The sequence below is a fragment of the Cetorhinus maximus genome, chromosome 12, assembly GCF_964194155.1.
Source record: "Cetorhinus maximus chromosome 12, sCetMax3.hap1.1, whole genome shotgun sequence".
Taxonomy (NCBI): Eukaryota; Metazoa; Chordata; class Chondrichthyes; order Lamniformes; family Cetorhinidae; genus Cetorhinus; species Cetorhinus maximus.
The window spans coordinates 67653245-67672244 of NC_135890.1; positions in this window are offsets into that span (position 1 = coordinate 67653245).

Genomic DNA, 19000 nt, shown 5'->3' on the forward strand with positions numbered 1-19000 from the left:
GAAACCATAATTATCACATCCCTCTCCCTTTACTCAGAAATACATTTTACTTTTACAATCACAATTCTCTCAAAATAGCAAATTATTTACACTGGTAAATAATTTACAAATACAGCCTTTCTGGGGGTTTCCTTATGTGTGTAGAGCGTTTCAGCTCTACAACATCAGATGCTTTATCAGGAACCTCCTTTTCTGGAGTTGTCTGAACATCAGGTGCTTCGGTGGATACCTACAAATCTGTTTCCTCAACTCTTGTAGGTACAACAGACACATCAGACACATCTGTACTAGGTTGAGTTACTCAACAGGAAACGTTGACCCGGTTGTTAATGCTGGCGGAATCATTTCTTGATGATATGTTTCTCTCTCCCTTAGATGATCCACATATCTCTGTATAACTCGGCCTTCCACCTCCACGTGGTAAGATAGAAATCCAGTCACTGCACTTATTTCACCCGGTAACCACTTTGGTACTTCTCCAAAGTTCTTCACGTATACCAGCTCTCCCACAGTAAACTTCCTCTCACGACTATGCCAGTCATGTCTAGTTTTCTGACTTCCCTGACTTTAACGTAGCTTCTCAATTGTAGCAGAAGATGTTGGTGACTTCACCTCATATATGTCCATCCATTTTGAGTGGGCATCAACAATAAGCAGAAACATTGTTCCCATGAAAGGTCCCACATAGTCAATGTGTAACTGCACCCATGGTTTTCCTGACCACTCCCAAGGGTGTAATGGAGCTGTTGAAGGTAACTTTTGCAGTTGCTGACATTGCACACAATTCTTCACTAAACTCTCTATTTCTCCAACATTTCCAGGCCACCATAGATAGCTGCGTGCTATGGTCTTCATTCGGGATATTCCTGGATGTGTGCTGTGTAGTTCAATTAGCAATGGCTCCCTTCCCTTTGGGAACTATCACTCGTGCTCCCACAATAGGATGCCACCCTGGCTGGTTATTTCATGTCTTCTGTTGAAGTACGGTTTCATTTCATCAGATATGGTCTCATGAGACCAACCATGTAGCATTTGTTCTCATACTTGAGATAGGACTGGGTCCTGACTTGCCCAGTCTCTGATCTGTTGAGCACATATCGGAAGGAATCTAAGAAATTTAACAATAAAACAAGTACCTGTGGAACTGGGACGTGCTCGTCATTTTCTTGTAAAGGCAAATGAGTAAGTGCATCGGTGTTTCAATTTGATTTCCAGGCCTCTGTACAAAAGTATACTCGTATGCTGTCAGGATTAAAGCCCATCGTTGTATTCTTGCCAAGGCTATGGGTGGTATAGCCTTGTCCTCCCTGAGAAATCCTAGCAATGGCTTCTTGTTTGAAACAATTGTAAAATGGTGGCTGTGTACGAACTGGTGAAATTTCTTGACACCAAAGTTGATAGAGAGGCCTTCATTTTCTATCCGCGAGTATCCCTTTTCCGCTGTGGTGAGAGTTCTTAATACGTATCCTATAGGCTGTGCCTTCGTCCATCCTGTGGGAGAGCACAGGGGGATACATTACATGTCAACACCAATTCCTTCCTCTGGTCATAATGCACTAATAGGTTGGACGAGTGAAACAATTGTTTCACCTTTATGAAAGCTTCTTTCTAGGGCGCCTCCCAAGACCAATGTTGGTTCTTCTTGAATGCAGGGGGGCCAGCACTGTAGACACCATAGTTGATCATTCCTAGGAATGATTTGGTTTGAGCTCTGAGGTGTTCTTTGGCACAAGTGCCTCTCTTATGGCTCTCACTTCTTCCTCAACCAGGTGGAGGCCCTGTGAATCTACCTGGTGACCCAAATAGATTACCTCCCTCACTTGGAAAGTGCACTTTCCTTTTTTTAAACGCACTCCAGCCTGCAAGAAATGTTTTTTAAGTTCACTAAATTCTCTTTTTCAATGAATCCTGACACCAGAACATCATCTAAATAAACTATAATGTGGGGTAGTCCCTGCAGTAAAATTTCCATTGTTCTCTGGAAGATGGCACAAGCGAGGAGACACCGAAAGGCAATCGAGTATATTGGTACAACCCTTTGTGAGTATTAATTGTGACAAGTTCCCAGGAGGCATTATCTAGCTCTAATTGCTGATAACCATGACTCATAACAAGCTTCGTGTAGGTGGTTCCACCTGCCAACTTGGCATACTGGTCTTCGATTTTTGGTATGGGATGTCTGTCCTTAACCACTTTATTAGCCGTCAATTTGTAGTCACCACAAGTTCGGACGCTTTGGTCGGGTTTAAGGATGGGGACTATTGGCGCTGCCCAATCTGAGAACTGAACAGGTTGTATAACGCCTAGTTTCTCTAATTTGTCCAGTTCGGTGTCAACATTTTCCTGCAATGCGTAAGGTACTGGTCTCGCCTTCGTGAATCGGGGGGTTGCCTCTGGATACACATGAATTTTTGCCTGCAGCCCCTGAATATTCCCAAGTTTGTCCTTGAAGACTGTGGCATATCTTTGTATTAGCTCTGGTAATCCACTTGCTCTCAACTGGAAAATTTCAGCCCACTCTAACTTAATCTCCTTTAGCCAGTTTCGTCCAAGAAAGCTTGGCCCCTCGCCTGCTACCACCATCAAGGGTAGGTTTACCGATTGGTTTCTGTCATGGACAGTTACTCTACTTATGCCTCTGACCTGGATGTCTTCTCTCGTGTATGTTTTTAATTTGACATCAGTTTCTTCTAAATTTAATTATTCAGATATTTGAAGTATGTCCCCCAATTACTGTAGTGGAAGCTCCTGTGTCCACTTCCATTTTAACAGGTCTACCATTCACTTTCACTGTTACATATATTGTTTCTGTCTTTCCAACCTTCAAATTAAATAATGAATAAATATCTGAATTTGTTGCTCTTCTACATTGTAGATCTCACTGGGTTTATTGTTTTGTTTGAAAGGCTGCCTGGTTCTTTTCTTGCACTGTCTCATTATGTGTCCCTTTTGATGACAATAGAAACATTCTATTTTTTTAAACTGCCAATCGTCATAAAACTGCTTGTTTCCGCCTCTGTTGCAATTATTCCTTGTTTTCGTTGCTGAGTCACTTCTTTTTATTTTCCTGCTAGCGGTGGCTATATCCTGCTTCTTGGCAGAGTCTTGCATTTTTGCACCCTTTTTGGCCGGGGCTTCCTGCCTGATGTGGAGGATGGCGTCATTTTGCACTCCCTGTATGGCTTTTAAATTCCTGGCCAGTGAAATCTTTAGCGTCTTCTTAAAATCCAAATTTGTTTCAGACAGTAATCTCTTCCGAATCGTGTCCTCGTTCACACCACACACTAAATAATCTCTGAGCATGTCGCTTAGAGATGTACCAAACTCACAATGTTCCATTAACTGCTTCAAACTTGCCACATAACAAGCAACTGTCCTCCCCGGGGCTCTACTTCTCGAGTTAAACTTGAACTTGCATTGTTACTGAGGGCTTTGGCTTTTAATGACCCTTCACGAGGTCCACCGATTCATTAAACTTTTTCGAGTCTGGGGCACTGGGTACCATCAAACTTCAAATAAAGCCGTAGTCTTCATTCCCACATGTAGATAAAAGGATTGCTTGCCTCTTCTCTTCCCCTGTAATCTCATTCGCTTGGAAAAAGAAAGTGAGGCGTTCAATATAATGAAACCAATGGCTGGATTGAAAGGATCAATTCTTCTGAATTGTAGCATTTTGTGAGGGGGTTGCTTTGATGATTTGATCAGACTTCTACTTACAATTACTGTGCGAGGTACAGCCCGATTTTGTTTCTCTTGATTTCTTCTATTAACTTATTTTACTCTGGACACCGGTTTGTTGTATCTTTGCTTTATCATTGCTTTATCCTAGCTTTATCCTCATCTACAGTTTGGGACTTGTGAATCCCAGTTGCACATTTGTTGTGGGTCGGATGAGTTGGTACTGTAGATAGAGTTGATCAGCAAACACTTCTTAGGTGGAATACATTCTGTTGATTTACAAAGTTACTCAGTAGCTACTCACATGTGCTTTCACATCAAACCCTATCTCCATACTACTGACTACTAACTACTGACTACAAAGGTAGCCCGCACTACTCTACTATTAGTCACACAAGATCATGTGATCTTCCTTTATAACATCCTTCTTAAAGGTATAGCACAAATTTAGATAAAACCATAATTACCACAGTGCCAGATATCCATAAATAACTCAGCAAAGTGTTCAAGAACATAGGAATAGAGTCATGCACAGGACTGGAAGGAGCCATTACAATCCATCTGGCCAGGCCCAAAGTTCAAAAACGATCAAACATTATTCTTTTGCTTGTACCCCAATGTCCCTTTCCCTGCCAAATAACATCCAGTTCCTTCTTGAACGTTCTGACACCACACACTCCCACTGCCTCCCTAGACAGCACAGTACATATGTTCTCCAACACTTTGTAAAATAGTTGTATTTGAACTAAATGTCTTTTCCTTTTCATCCTGAGTTTTGAATCAATTCTGCAGCTCCAGAGATACATAACATGGGAATAGGATTAGAGGTAGAATGGTATACAGAACACTGGACTGTTATTGAATGATTAGGTAGATCTTTAAGCGCAGGGTTGTAATCTGGGGGTAGATCACTAAAAACATCAGTGCTATATGTAACAACGATGACAACAGAAATCAAGGTCTCCAGATGATCGAGGGCATCACAGTCAAACTGAATCCTATTGAATTTTACAGCAAATGAATTGGAGTGTAACATAGGAACATTAAAAGCAAGACGAGGGCATACAGCACTCAGGCCTGCTCTGCCATTCCATTGTATCATAGCTGATTTGCAACTTAACTCCAATAACACTCCTTTGCTCCATATCTCTTCATACACAAACCTGACAAAAATCTATTGAACTCAATTTAGAAAGTTCCAATTGTCCTCCAGAATTCACAGCCTTCAGAGGGACAGAATTCCAGATTTCCAATACTTATTGTATGAAAAAGTGCTCCCTGGTTTCACATCTGAATAATGCAGTTCTAAATTGTGCAAAACCTGCCTGATTTTCTTGTGCCTGATCCAGGGATGCTGAGGCTTGTTGTAACACCCAATTTCTCTATTGTTTCCGAATGATGACAAGGATAATATCACAGTCAACAATGGAGAAATGGCAGAAATGTTAAATAATTACGTCGCTTCAGCATTTATCAGGGGAAGAGAGAGACGGGCAAGACATTGGATGATGAGATTAGAAATGGGATAACTTGCATTTAAAATAAAAAAATACCTGAAATATCAAATAATCAAGTGTAAAAATGATAAAATCCCTTATCTTAAAGAATCCAGGAAAGAGATAGCAGAGGCATTACTACACAATTTAAATAATTCCTTGGAGTGCCAGATAGCCTAGGTAGCTAGCCTAATACCTATATTTAAAAAGGGAGATTGAATATGTCCAGGGAACTATAGACCAGTCAGCTTAACAATGGGGCAAGAAAAATAATGAAATTCCTAGTAAAGGAGAGAATAGAAAGATATCTGAAAATTAGAAATATAATAATGAGTAATCAATATGGATTTAAAAAGGGCAAGCTCTGTTTGACCAACCTTGTTGATTTTTTCGAAGAGTATTGTTGTAGATGTAACTTATCTAGGTTTTCAAAAGGCCTTGGATAAGGTGCCACAAAATAGACTAATAAATCAGGTTAGAGATTGCAGAGTAAGGTGACAAGTAGCAAAATGGATTGCTGGACAGAAAGCAGAGATAGATGTAGAGGGTAATTATTCAGAGTAGCAGAAGCTGGGAAACAATGTTCCATAAGCATCACTATTAGGATCCTGTTGTTCACAATTTATATTAACAATTTACATTTTGGAATCAAAACACAATGAGGAGGATTTTTCCCTCGTCAGGTGGGCTTGGTGGGGGTGGGTAGGGATGGTCCGTGATCGGGGCTGGACCGCGATTTCATGCTGGCAGGTCAATTATGGCCCACCCATTGTGAAAAGCATGCTTCAGAGCTCGGCGCTGCCTGTGTGGGGTGTTGGGGGGAGGAGGGCGAGAGCACAGGTTCGCAGATGCGCACTGGAAAAGCTCCCTGAGGCACAGAGCTGTCTCAGGGAGGTGAAGAGTTTAGAACATTAAAAATAAAGATTTCTAAAATGTTATAAATGTGTCCCCTCACGTGAGCAGGGACATGTTATTAATGAAGTGTTTTAATTTTTATTTAATTTTTAATAGCTGTAGGAAACATCATCCCACCCATGGATGAGGTTTCCTAAAAAGTGCAAAGGCTGCTTGGTCTTTTCACCATAAGGTTGGACGGGCAGTGAAAAATTCAATTACCTTTTTAATGGCCTTAATAGGCCTTTTAATTCCAACTCCTGTGTGGCACCTGCCGACCACAATATCGCGCGAGTGCGTGATGACGTTGGGACGCTCACCTGACATCATCGTGTGTCACTTTACGTTCGGTCGGGTTGGGCGTGCGCCCGCCTGACAAGCGTTATATTCTGGCCAATGTAATAAACTTGGAGTGCAGGATGGGTTTCTTGTAAGAAACAGTAAACTTTATTTACAGACTCCAGGCGAGGCTACATGCTTGTTCCAAGACCCAGGCTAAAAGGCTCCACCCCCACAATTCCTCATGCTTAGGGCTGATTTATCTGATCTCCATAACAGTGAGAAATGGTTTAACTTACAATTACTACACACAATTTCTAGATTTGCAAAGGATACCAAATTTTGTGTGTTGAATGACTTTGGAATTGCATCATAGCTGGATCGAACTGGTCTTGTATGCCTTAAAATGGAACTCATTTCTAAGTTATACTGGTTTTTCCTTCTGGGCAGAAGGTGGGTGGGGGCCTGGTGGTGGGAGTGGTTACTCAATACTGAGAAAAACTCAAATTATTGGAAGATATTAACACACTTGCAGAATGGGCATATAAGTGGCAAATTAATTTCAACACAAATAAATGTGAGGCAATCCATTGTAGGAAGAAAAATAAGGAGGTTGCATTTTATTTAGAAAATAACAATCTAAATGGGGTAGAGGATCTGGGCACTGGTGAGACCACATCTCAAAAACTGTGTGCAGTTTTGGTCTCCTTATTCAAGGAAGGATGTAAATGCATTGGAGATGGTTCAGAGGAGGTTTACTAGATTGATACCTGGAATGAGCGGTTTGTCTTACGATGAAAGGTTAGGCAGACTGGGCTTGTTTCCACTGGAGTTTAGAAGAGAGAGGGATGACTTGATTGGGGTATACAAGATCCTCAATGGCCTTGACAAGGTGTACATGGAAAGGATGTTTCCTCTTGTGGATGAGTCCAGGACCAGGGGCCACAGTTTTAAAATTAGGAGTCGTCCTTTTAGGACAGAATTGAGGAGAATATTTTTCTCTCAGAGGGTTGCGCAACTTTGGAACTCTCTGCTTCAGAAGGTGGTGGAGGCAGGGTCATTGAATATTAAGGCAGAGGTAGATAGATTCTTGTTAGGCAGATAAATCAAAGGTTATCAGGGATAGATGGGAATGTGGAATTTGAAACACAAACAGATCAGCCATAATCTTATTGAATGGCGGAGCAGGCCCGAGGGGCCGAATAGTCTACTTCTGCTCCTATTTTGTATGTTCATATGGAATTCGAGGGGAGGTGGTGGTGCAGTGGTATTGTCACTGGACTGGTAATCCAGAGACCCAGGGTAATGCTTTGGGGATCCTGGTTTGAATCCCACCACAGCAGACGGTGAAATTTGAATTCAATAAAAAAATATCTGGAACAAAAAGTCTGATGATGACCATGAAACCATTGCCAATCTTCATTAAAAACCCATCTGGTTCACTAATGTCCTTTAGGGAAGGAAATCTGCTGTCCTTACCAGGTCTGGCCTACATGTGACTCCAGGCCCACAGCAATGTGGTTGACTCATAAATGGCCTCTGAACAAGGGCGATTAGGGATGGGCAATAAATGCAGGCTAGCGATGCCCACAACCCATGAACAAATAAATACAAATACACAAATCACTAAAAGTTGCGACACAGATTAACAAGACCATGGGAAGAATTTTCACCCTGTCGGGGGGGGAAGTTCAGGAGCGGGTGCGGGCAGGCGTGTCTCCGATCAGCGCCCCTAATTGGGGGCGCGCCACCATTTTATGTGGCGGGCCAATTAAGGCCCGTGCAGCGTGACGTCCATGATGAAGCGCTATGCACTCCCTGTGCGTGCGGGCGGGCGGGTGGGGGGTGGGGGAATTCCCTCAGCCGAGAGTGCGCTCTTTTGCACATGCGCTTGAAAAAGCGCGTTGATCTCCCTGAGGCTAAGCGCTGCCTCAGGGAGATTGGCTCAGAATTAAAACTTTTAAGACGAATGTTTAAAAAATTTCCCTAACATGTGCCCTAATGTGACACTGTCAAATGAGTTGGGACATATCCACTTATCACATATCACTTTAACTCAAACCTTTATTAAATATTTAAAAACCCTCATGAAGCCTCATCCCGCCCGTGGATGAGGTTTCATGATTTTTCTGAAGCCCGCCAGGGCTCCCGGCCTCCCTGCTAACCCTAAGGTTGGACGAGCAGCCCTGTCAATGACCTAAATTGTTTTATTAACGGCCTCAATAGGCTGTTGACAGGTTGGCGGGCGCACAGCTGACTTGGCTGCGCCCCCGCCGACCTGAAAATTGAAATGACGCGGGATGACATCGGGAGTTTCTCCCGACACCGGATCTTTCGGTCGGTGAGCAGGCCCCGCCCCCACTCGCCGACTGAAAGATCCTCCCCCATAAAAAAGCAAACCAAGCACTTGGCTTATTTCTAGAAGGGTAGAATTGAACAGTAAAAAAGTTATTTTAAGCTTATGTCTGACCTCACCTGGAGTACTGCAGTCAATTTTGGTCGCCATTTTATTAAAAAAATAATAACAATGGAGAGGCTGGAAAGAAGATGCAAAGAAGAATGATATGAGAAATGTGCAGGTATACCTATCAAGAGAGGCTAAACAAGGTTGGGTCACTTCCCTCTTGAAAAGAAAAGGCTGAAGGCTGACCCAATAGAGGATTTTAAAATGATGAACGGTTTTGAGATATAGAGACTTATGTTTCCTTTTGTGGAGCAAAGCAAAACTGGAGACCATCAATATCAGATTGTCAGCAGGAAATTCAATAGGGAATTCAGAAGAAACTTCTTTACAAGAACATGGCGAGAATGTAGAGCATGCTATAACAGGGAGTGCTTGAAGTGAATATCAAAGGGGGAGTCAGATAAGTATATGAGGGAAAAGGGAATAGAGGATTATGCTGATAATGTTAGATGAGGAGGCTCGAGTGGAGGGTAAATGCCAGCATGAACTGTTTGGGCCGAATGGCCTATTTCTGTGCTGTATATCGTATGTAATCCAATTGCTTTCCTGGCTAACAACACTGAACTAACCAGGATTTGAACTAGGGACTTAAGGAATTCATCATTTAGTGCCAATAATCCATGCATGGCAATTAAAGTGGGACTACATTCAGCAGAAACAGCATTCTATAGACAGAACTAAACAATCCCACAACCAAAGGATCAGATCTAAGCTCTGTAGTCCTGCCACACCCAGTCATGAATGGTTTGCTAGCTGGGCTAGCAATTATTGCCCATCCCTAGTTACCCTTGAGAAGGTGATGGTGAGTTGACAGTGCTCTGAAGCAGTACTTACACAGCAATAGCCTACCGATAACCTACTCACTGTTGCTCAGTTTGGGTTCTGCCAGGATCACTCAGCTCCTGACCTCATTACAGCCTTAGTCCAAACATGGACAAGAGAGTTGAATTACAAAGCTGAATGTGAAAGTGACTGCCCTTGATTGACATTAAGAAAGAATTTGACTAAGTGTGGCATCAAGGAACCTTAGCAAAATTGAACTCAATGGAAATCAGTGAAAACTCTCCACTGGTAAGAGTCATGTCTAGCACAAAGGAAAATGTTTTATTTTATTGGAGGCCAATCATCTGAGCCCTAGGATATGTTGCAGGTGCTCCTCAAGCAGTGTCCTAGGTTCAACCATCGGGTCAGAAGCTGGGAACTCTGTGGCAAGTAACTCACCTCCTGACTCCCCAAAACCTGACCACCATCTACAAGGCACAGGTCAGGAGTGTGATGGAATACTCTCCACTTGCCTGGATAAGTGCAGCTCCAACAACACTCAAGAAGCTTGACACCATCCAGGCAAAGCAGCCCGCTTGATCGGTGCCCCATCCACCATGTTAAACATTCACTCCCTCCACCACCAGCACACAGTGGCAGCAGTGTGTACCATCCACAAGATGCACTTCAGCAACTCACCAAGGTTCCTTCAACAGCACATCGAAACATTGGGATCTCTATCGCTTGGCAGAACAAGGGCAGCATGGGAACAGCACAACTGCAGGTTCCTCTCCAAGTCACACACTACCCTAAACTGGAAACCAATCACCATTCCTCCATTGTCACTGGATCAAAAATCCTAGAACTCCCTTTCTAACAGCATGGTGGGTGTACCCACACCACATGGACTGCAGCAGTTGAAGAAGGCAGCTCACCACTACCTTCTCGAGGAACTAGGGACCAGCATGAAATGTTGGCCTTGCCAGTGATGCCTGCATCCCATGAACAAATTGATAAAAAAAACCTCTGCTCACAATTAAAGTGGAATTCACCTAACTAATGTTCCAGTATTCCATATCGCACTTAATCAATGCATTCCTATACTGTATCTGAATACGAGTCTTCTAAAAGTATTCTTTTCTGAATAGGTAAGACACCCCTTTCTTCAATGTGCCCTGCTATTATACTTGATAAAAACAAGTCAGTGAAGATGGTGGTGGGAGCTTCAGGAGGACCAAAGATCGCCACGGCAAATGCTTGGGTACGTATTGATGGGAATATAAGGATCAACCCAGAATAATAGGGAACTAGAGAGGAAAGAAATACCAGGATGCTATTTTATTGAGAAGCCTAACTTCTTGTCTGATTCATTCACTGTTCCTCTTGTATTTCTAGGTGATAATGAACGTGTTGTGGTTTAATTACAATGTTAAGAGAGCTGTGACTGAACCCAGAGTTCACAATCAACTATTCCCCAATGTGACTTATTTTGAGAAAACAATGGAAAAGGTTGGTGTATATGTTGTGTGCATGAATAGTTCTATGGGCTGTATATTGCTTAATGTTTCTATAGGTTCTATCAGTTGTGTTTCTCCCTTCCCCCCACCGCACATCCCCCCACCTTCCCCCACCCCCTCCCCCCTGCTCACAAGCCCCCACCACCTCCCCATTTCAATGTAGTGAAGCATAGGAATGTTTAGAACTGTAGGGGACAATCAATCTGGCTGTTAACTTCAAGAATCTCTGATAGACACTGTCTATTAATATAGAACCACACAAGCTTACAGTTCAGCAGGTGGTCATTCAGCCTATCATGTCTGTGATAGCTCTTTGCTATAGCAACTAAAAACTAATAATATTACATCATACACAGCCTTGTATCCCTGTATCTTCCTCTGTTTCAAATAATAACCCAACTTTCCATTAAAAGATGTAATGGTCTCTGCCTCAACCACTCTGAACCTCTTAACTTCCAGGCGACGAGACTATTTCCATATTCAGTCTATTAAAACCTTCTATAATATTAAAAGACTTTGCTAAATCTCCTCTTAGAATCATAGAATGATTTCAGCACAGAAAGAACCCATTTGGGTTGCTGTGTCTCTGTTTGATCTCTGCAAAAGCATGTCACTTGGAGCCACCTCCCTGTAGCCCTGCAAATCCTTCCTTTTCAGATCCAATTCTCTTTTGAAAGCCACAATTGAATCTGCCTCCACCAGACCCTCAGGCAGTGCATTCCAGATCCTAACCACTCGTGTAAAAATGCTGAGTGTGCTACCATCTGAGCCATGGCTAACACCACAAAAGCTGACTGGGTAATTCTTCATCATCAGTCAAACCGAACTCCCCATTCCCTAAATTCCAATATTCTTGGAATTAAAATTAAAGTGTTCAAAGGAAAAGAAAAAAATACTGCATTCTTTTTTATACACCTATGATGTTCCTCCTGGAATGCTCACAGAACTGTCTAGATTAATCTTTAATTCCCAAAACCTTGGCAACCCTAATGGAATGGTTCCTCTGTTTCCGTTGCTTCTTTTGCCAATTACATTAAATCTGAACCCCCTGGCTCTCAAACCTTCCACCAAGAACAGTTTGCCTCTATCTACTTCATGATTTTGAATACCTTTACCAAATCTTCACTTCTCCAAGGAGAACAGTCCCAGCTTCTCCAATCTATCTGTGCAATTGTAGATCCTCATCCCTGGAACCATTCTTATGAATCTTTTCTGTACCCTCTCTAATGCCTTCGCATCCTTCCCAAAGCGTGGTGTGCAGAACCGGGACACAATATTCCAGTTGAGGCCGAACCAGTATTTTATAAAGGTTTATCATAACCTCCCTGCTTTTGTACTCAATGCCCCTATTTATAAAGCCCAGAATCCCATATGCTTTATTAACCACTCTCAACATGTCCTGCCACCTTCAATGATTTGTGCACATATATTTCCAGGTTGCTGTCCTCCTGCACCCCCTTTAGAATTGTACCCTTTATTTTATATTGGATGCAATCATCCCACATTTGTATAAAGTGCAGTAGTGGGTGGGAAAAAAGACATTTTATCAGCCAGCCGCAATGGCATGTTTTTGGGCTATATCGTCCCACCTCATTAATAATGCATTCACGGGAAACACTCTGGATCACAGGTGCCCATGCTCAGATTTGCCTGACCGTCTGTGACCTCAGCGCTTCCTCGCTCCACGCGCCATGTTTAAAGTGCACCAGAACGCAGCCTACGTCATGTCTACAGACCAGGACTGCTCCAGGCGACAGGTGGCCCCAAAAGCAAAGAAAATGGCAGCCCCCAAATTTAGTGACGCCTCCCTGGGGCACCTCTGGACACATTTGAATGCAACCGCAATGTCCTCTACCCACACTCCGGCCATGGGAGGTCCACCAATCTGGCCCAGGAGGAGGTGGCAGCAGCGGTCAGCGCCATTGGAGCACAGAGCAGGCATTACCCTGGGTCTCTGGATTACTAGTCCAGTGACAATACCACAATGCCATTGCCTCCCATGTCAATCTCAGAGGCTGACCGTTCTCTCCGAGTCCCCTTTGCCTGTGACCCCCTCAACCTTGTCCTCTGTCACTGCAGAGGGAGCAGCCGGCCCACAGGAGGACAGCCAAAGCAAGCCTGTACCCCCAAAGCCTCGGATCTCCAGAGGACACACGCTGAAGTCATCAGAGCCAACAGGGCCAACATTGTACAGGCTGTCTCCACCCCTGCTGTGGATGTCAGGGCAGCACCTAGAAGTAGTGGTAGGCCTAGAAAAGTTAAGAAATTCTGATCACAGTTGGCTGCACGGGTGAACACATCTTGTCATTTTATGATCTGAAAATATATTCACTTTCACTGAATAACATGTAACAGTGTCTTTCAGCTTCAATGACAGGCTTCGCGAGTCCTCCCACTGCACCATCCCTCCACTAGCAGTTCAGCTGCACACAGCCGGCCCATGAGTGATTCTGGAGGGAGAGGTGTGTGTGTGTGGCAGGGCCTTATGGAGCCCTGTGCAAGCACTCTCCCACACATCCATCATACTCATCTCAATGTCCTGAGCATTTTCAATGCTGCCTGCTGGGGTTCACTTTCAGTTGTCCATCTGAGCTGACCTGTATCTCCGCCCACCCACTGATCTCACTCCCATGCAGCACCTGTGCCCGTCCAACACGAGGCTCCGCTCACTTTTGATTTCGACAACGATGGTAGGAGTCAGATCTTTGCTTAGCTCCCCTGTCCTTTCCCCTTCCCCAGTCACCCATGGCCTTTCCCCCATCACTGTCAACTCCCCCAGCATCACCTGCCATCTGCAAATATTCAAATTGTGCCCTTTTCACCAAGGTCAAACATTAATATATATCAGGAAGAGCAGAGGTTTTAACACCCTGGGGAACTCCATTATAAACCTTCATCTAGTCCAAAAAGCAATCGAATTTTGTATCCATGTTGCTACTGTCCCTTTTATTCCATGAACTCTAACTTTGTTCACAAGTCTGTTGTGTGGCACTTTATCAAATGCCTTTTGGAAATCCATGTACACCACATCAACAGCATAGCCCTCTCTGTTTCCTCAACAAAGCTCAAGCAAGTTGGTTAAACATGATTTGCCCTTAACAAATCCATGCTGGCTTTCCTTAATTAACCCATATTTGTCCAAGTGACTATTAATTTTGTCTTGAATCACTTCTAGAAGCTTCCCTACCATCTGGTTAAACTGATGGGTCTGTAGTTGCTGGGCTTATCTTTACACCCTCTTTTAAACAAAAGTGTGATGTTTGCAGTTCTCCAGTCCTCTGGCACTGTGCCTGTATCTAAAAAGGATTGGAAAATTATGGCCAGTGCCTCTGCAATTTCTAATCTCACTTCCCTCAGTATCTGTGGATACATCTCATCTGGTCTTTATTTCCTTATCAAATTTAAGCTCAGTCATTGCCATTCTCATTGTACAAGTTACGCCCTCATGCATTGTTGTCCTCAGCGTATATATTGCATGTCATTGTCATATCAGCCCCTTTAATATACATCTGATGTTGGCTACTGTGAACCCGATCGTCATCATTGTGACAGAAGGTGTTTGCACTCGAGGGAACTTGGATTTTAATAAAAAAGCGGAGGCAAAGTCCTGATGAAAGAACATCCAAAGCCAAAGTTTTTTTGCAAGCAAAAAGTTGAAGCCTGGGCTGCTCATCTGTGTGAAAAAGGCCCATTTCTTGACTCAAGCTGATTTCAATTTTGGAGCTTCAGGAGTGCCTGCTGTGGGGGAGCCACACAAGCCATTGAAGTCTGTGAGAGAGAGGAATTTGCCACTGCACACAGGCACAGAAAAATTACTTTTTGTCTCAGGGCTTGTTTGGGTCAAAAATACAGAGCGTACCCCTCAGGAGGCTGGCTCTCTTTTTCAAGTCTGCAGTAGGTGAGGCAGAGGAGCCATTTTAAAGTCCCTTCAGGCTTGTGATTTAGAACTGCAATCCTTTGGACTCACTTTTAAATAGGAGCCAGAAGCACCCAGCAAATGGTGGCTGAGCATGCAAAAAAAAAAGCAAGAAAAACTATCAGCCTAGCAGTAAAATTGGATGTTTTAAAAAGTCTTGAGGCTGGAGAATGAGCAGTTGATATTGCTAGTGATTGGGCCACACCCTACCTCAGTGAGAACAATCCATAGTAATGCTGACAAAATTGAACGAAGTGCGCAAAGCCTTTAAATGCCAGCAGGCTGAGTCAGAATAAAAGCACCGTAATGTAGAACTTGGAAAGACACTTGGCAGCGCAGTCTGGATCAACCAAAGCCATCGCCAGGTGCCTTTGAGTTTGATGGTCATCCAAGAAAAAGCCAAAACCCTGTATGAAGCCTTACAGAGCAGGGTGAGAGTTCTCAGTCCGAAAGTTTCAATGCTAGTCATGGATGGTTCGAGCGTTTCAAGGGGCATTCCTATCTACCCAACATTAGAATATCCAGCATAGCAGCTGGTACTGATACAGAAGCGGCTGATGAATTCCCTGCCCATTTGAAGAGAGTCATTGAAGAGGGTGACTCCTCACCAAACCAAGTTTTTAATGTTGATGAGACGGGGCTTTTTTGGGAACATATGCTACAGGGAACATACATTTTGAAAGAGGAGAAGACGATGGCAGGATTTGAAGTTGCAAAAGGTTGCTTGTCTGTTCTGCTGGGTAGAAACGCTGCAGGAGATTTAAAGTTTAAGCCCTTAGTGATGTACCAGCCCAAGACACCATGGACATTCAAGGGTTATTGCAAGGAACATCTGCGCGTCATTTGGTGTTCAAGTAAGAAAGTCCAGATGACAGGGGCACTCTTTCAAGAATGGTCCCTCTGTATGCCAACCCTGGCTGGAGGGCATATCGCGCCAGAGAAAATCTCACATTATTGCCAGCCTTGATGAATTGCCTGAAAATGTGAAGGTGATTTTCCTGCCACCCAACACGGCTTCCTTGCTACAGCCCATGGATCAGGGAGCAATAGCAGCATGCAGACTTACTACCTACTCCATACCTTCTCTCAGCTCAACCAGGCAACAGATGGTGAGAAAGCGCCATCAGTCAGGGAATTTTGGTGTGGCTACAACATCCTACAAACTGCCAATATGGCTGATTTATGGGATGAAGTTGTGTTGTCTAACAGTGTGTGGCAGAAATTGTGGCCCGAGTATGTCAGTGACCATGGAGAATCTCACAACACTGTCCCTGAAGTTCAGCATGAAATCATCACCTGGGTGAGGAAGGCTGGCTTTGATGAAGTGGATGAGGCTGACATGGTGGAATTGCTTGCACCCCACAGAGAGGAATTATCCAATGAAGACTTAATGCATTGAGAATGCTCTGAAGAAGAGTCATACAGACTCAAAATGTTAACTCTGTTTCTCTCTCTACAGATACTGTCAGACCTGCTGAGTTTTTCCAGCATTTTCTGTTTTTACTAATGATTGAAGACTTAACACAGCTAGAGAGTCAACAAGCTGAAGAGGAAGACCACATTGAAACACCACCCCCTTGAGTTTTGTCAACAAAATATCTTGTCAAGAGCTTTCCAGCTTATGGAAGAGGCAATGGAAATCTTCACGGAGGATGACCCAAACAGAGAGCACAGTGCCATAGTGAGCAGGGGGATCTATGATTTAATTAGCTACTACAGAGACATCTACCGGGAGAAGAAAAAGAAAACCTTCGAAGGGTCGTTAGATAAATTTTTCAAAGTTGATGATGATTCTGACCCTTCGTCCCATTAACTTCACCAGGACCCTTGCTGCTTCGATTAAAACCAAATCACTCCAACTTCAGTCACTGAGCTTCTCAGAAGAGGAGGACCAGGATCGCACACCCTAAGGACATGGTATCATGCAGGCAACTCATAGCACCACTAGCAGTGCCTTTGAAAAGTGCCTTTTGTAAGAAAGGCCGTGCAACAGCCAGATCTTCCCCCAAGCCAACATGCCCAGCATCGAGACTCTAAATTATTCAAAGCCATCTCCACTGAAACACTTCAGGGGTGTCCCCAAACTATCCCTGAAGAGGTCAAACATTTCCACTAAACCAGGTGACTGGCCAAAATGGGAGAAGAATCATATGGGAAGGCATGAAACATCAGGGAGACTTTGTCAGGAACATGCAGAGGCTAAGTCTAACCTGGCAGCATCCATGATATAGTCGCCTTGCCCAGTCAGCCATATCTGGCATCTTCATGCCACCACCATGATGAACCAGAGGCTGGCTGATCATGACAAGGGTTACCCTCCCTACACCTGACTCATGACTCACCTCCCCCCTCCGACCATGCATGGCTAACAGGCCTACAACAGGAGACAGGATGCCACCAAGGATAATCATGCAGCAAACCATCGGTGTCCTGAAACAGTGGGCAGGATTTTAACCATGGTGCACCATCCCTGACGGCAAAACTGGAAGCGGCTGCTACTTTGGTTCTCTGCCAGTTCCCATGCAATTCTAATTAAATTTTAAAATGCCAATGGTGTGCATGGGAGACACGTGTGATTCTGTGGTGGGGGAAGCTTTACATTGGTGAAACCCGGCATCAGTCAACAATGCAGCAAGTATGGCAGCCAATAAAGGAGCCCCTTGGGCAAACAGGGAGACTCTACATAATGGCCACAATTTTCCTGTCCTCAGCCGGCCGATTCTGGGACCGGTTAATAGCCATCTTGGCCAGGCCCAGGAGCAGGCTAACAACGAGGTCCTCTGCCCTGCCCCCCTCCTTCCACACCAGATGGCCAAAGATCAGGAGCGTGGGCTGAAGTGCAAACAGAATTTGAGGAGCAGCCCCGTCAAAAAGTGGAACAGAGGCTGCAATGTATATAAACATGGAATACGGACTCCTCAAGGCCACAGAAAATACAGGCATCCTGGGAGTCCATCAACCATCTTAATCTGTTCAACGGGACTGCTGTGTGCAACACCCTCCATGTCAAGTCGCTGATGGAGAAGGGGAGGAGTCCCATGTAGAGAGCCTCCCACTGGGGCCCAGTCTGTGTGCAGATGGTTGATGAGTGTGAGGAAGTGGATGTGCAGTAGCAGCCCAGACAAGAAACCCCTTCATGCAAAGCGGAAGTCCCTCTTTAAGCATATCTTCATGCACACCTTATTCCCTTTAGGGATAAATGGGGTGGAGGTAGAAGGATTTCATAGCTTATACGCCATGCTGGCTATGAATGTACCTGAGCCCCTTGCTGATTAGTGGGGGTTCGATGCCACAATCATGTTGACGAGCAGGCAATACAAAGCTTGTGTGCTGCCTGCTTCAACTCAACCAGGCAAAGAGTACATGTTATCATGAACCCCACACCTGCTAATGGACCTAATCAAATTTTTAGGCCTGGTTATCATTCAAGTAAATTAGTCCTGCACTCTCTCCAATAATATAACATTCCTAAAGCTTGGGGTCTAGAACTGCTCTCAGGTGTGGTCTAACCAGGGCTTTGTTTAGAAGCATGAATTCTACCTCTTTTTCTTCTAGTGAGGAAAGATATTAGTTCCAATGATGTGGAATCTGTATGGGTGGAGCTGAGAAACACTAAGGGGCAAAAAATGTTAGTGGGGGTTGTATATAGACCCACAAACTGTAGTGATGATGTTGGGAATGGCATTAAACAGGAAATTAGAGATGCATGTAATAAAGGAACATCTATAATTATGGGTGACTTTAATCTGCATATAGATTGGGCAAATCAAATTAGTAACAATACCGTAGAGGAGGAATTCCTGGAATGCATACGGGATGTTTTTCTGGACCAATACATTGAGGAACCAAGGAGAGAACGGGCCATCCTTAACTGGGTATTGTGTAATGAAAAAGGAATAGTTGGCAATCTAGTTGTGTGAGGCCCCTTGGGGATGAGTGACCGTAACATGATAGAATTCTTCATCAAGATGGAGAGTGACATAGTTGACTCTGA